Consider the following 2,436-nt stretch of genomic DNA (forward strand, 5'->3'; position numbering starts at 1 on the left):
GGAAGGGACTTTGACCTGTGATTAGATCAAGCAGACAGCAAGGCATTGATTGGTGCTAAGGTTAAAGGTAAGGTCCAATCTCTTGCTAAGGCTTGCTCTCTCTCAGTGAATCACAGCCCCACTCCCCGTGTAATCACCTCTTAACTTCCATTATCTGCAGTTCACACTTCACCTGCAAGATGATCTCCTCACACACACACAGTCATTTTATCTGTCAGACTATAGAGCTGTGTTTCAACTATTTTCCCCATTGACACACTCTTGGTAATCTCAGGACCGATTTCATGCTCTGCTATTTAATGGAATTATAATGTAATTAGAATGGTGATTGCATGTATGAAGTACAATTTTTTCTTATTACAGTACAGCAACTTGAATACATAATAAACATGTTTTTATTTTAAAATAAATTTTGATCCTTTTTTTTTTAAGAATTAAGTAAAAACTGTCAGTTTAGTCAGAAAAGACATAGTGTCAGGCTGAAGGAGCTGGCAGAATTTAGGGGATTTTTTATTACAAAAAAACACACACATATATATATATATATATATATATATATATATATATATATATATATATATATATATATATATATATATATATATATATATATATATATATATATATATATATATATAGGATTTGGGGATTTTGATTTGGAACCCTAACGCAAGTTTGTACATTATTTATGATTGTCAAAGTCAACATAGTTAATAGTTATTAGAAAGGTGTGTCTGTCGCTGAATGTGCAGTTGCTCACACAGTTTCTTATCAGATGTCACTGATTTCAGGCGTGCAGGGTGTAGGGACATGTTCTGGTTGATAACCAACAAGTGGAGACGTCCTCATGTACAGTTATGAGCTTTCACTGCTACCATTAGAGCAAATAGTGAACATGAACACACACCATATAATATATTCTTATATTATGAACATGATGTATTGCATAACTATCAGCACAGATAATAGTACCATATGGACAAATAATTTATTATGTGCTTAAAATAAGTATCCCCCAAAATGAAAGAAAAATCAATGAATGAAAAATGGAGGGTTTTCATATAGAGCAACAGGCACAGTGTGGTGAAAGTGTTGTCGAGTTAAATGGACAGTTCGCCCAAAAATGTTGTTCATTAATTCACCCTCAGGCTATCCCATATATAGGTGTCTTTTTTCTTGACTAGTGATTCATATAATGCAAGTCAATGGCTATACCATCACTTTGAGAGTCATCAAAACATATACAGGCAAAACAATATTAATACCCATGGCTCCTGATTGAGGTCTTATGAAGTGAAACAATCGGTCTGTGCAAGAAACTGAGGAATCATTTGATCATTCACAAATTTGGTCTAAGAAGGACAGGTTTATTGATAATAAGGGTCATCCAAGAGTCTACCCTTGACATTCTACCCTACAAAATTAAATGACATAATCCAGTACATAAATATCTGAATTGTTATTTAACCAAAGAAAGAGTTCAATTCATCTATTTGTATTGTGCCTATTTAACACATAGGCCTACAAATCCTGATGAAGATTCACATATGAATCTCATTTGTTGAAAAGTCTTGCCAGGATTTGCTAACATTGAAACATTGTGACGACAGAGTTCCAACAGATTCCAATGACATGCTACATTTGAATGTTTAATGACTGCAAAGGTTGCTTGTAATCAGTGACATTTCTGCTGGACATCAACAGCAGTTCAATGTGAATTGTGTAACGTCATTTTTAAATCATGTACACAGTAGTGGCTAAAAGTGATGTCCGAAAATTGGCGTCAAGTCACCTTTATTTATATAGAGCTTTTAACAATGCTGTTTGTTTCAAAGCAGCTTCACAGTGTTAAACAGGAAAATAATGCAACAGATTTGATTCGGCTGTACAGCCACTTTGGAGAAAATGGTGATGTCATCTAGCTCATTTTAATTATCATATAGTGTCAATGTGGGCAGATCAGTAATTTAGTTGATATAGTTCATTTAGTTTAGTAATTACATTTATTTGGATGTTTAGTAGAAAATGTAGTGTCCCCAACTGAGCAAGCCGAGCCAAAGTTGACAGTGGCAAGGAACCAAAACCATAATGGAGAAAAATAAACCTTGGGAGAAACTAGGCTCAGTCAGGGTGCCAGTTCTCCTCTGGCCAATTAACAAACAGAGTATGATTATTATTCTTAAGTCAGATTAGAACGGAATATTCGAAAGATAGGAGTCATCGAGCCAGAGACGGGTTTATTGAGGTGTCGGTGAGGCAATTTCAGGGGGGAGTCGACATGGTCTCTGCAGACACTTCCGGGATGCTTTGGTCTTGTCTGGGCGCAGGTCCTCCATCTGATCTGGATACGACCTGGATCTGGCTGACTGCAGTAAACCATTCTTCTGATGATGTAACGAGTACATCGGGTGTTATGGGAAGTGTTCCCAGTTTCGG

Source organism: Gobio gobio (assembly GCF_949357685.1).
Source record: "Gobio gobio genome assembly, chromosome: 18".
In the NCBI taxonomy this organism is placed as follows: Eukaryota; Metazoa; Chordata; class Actinopteri; order Cypriniformes; family Gobionidae; genus Gobio; species Gobio gobio.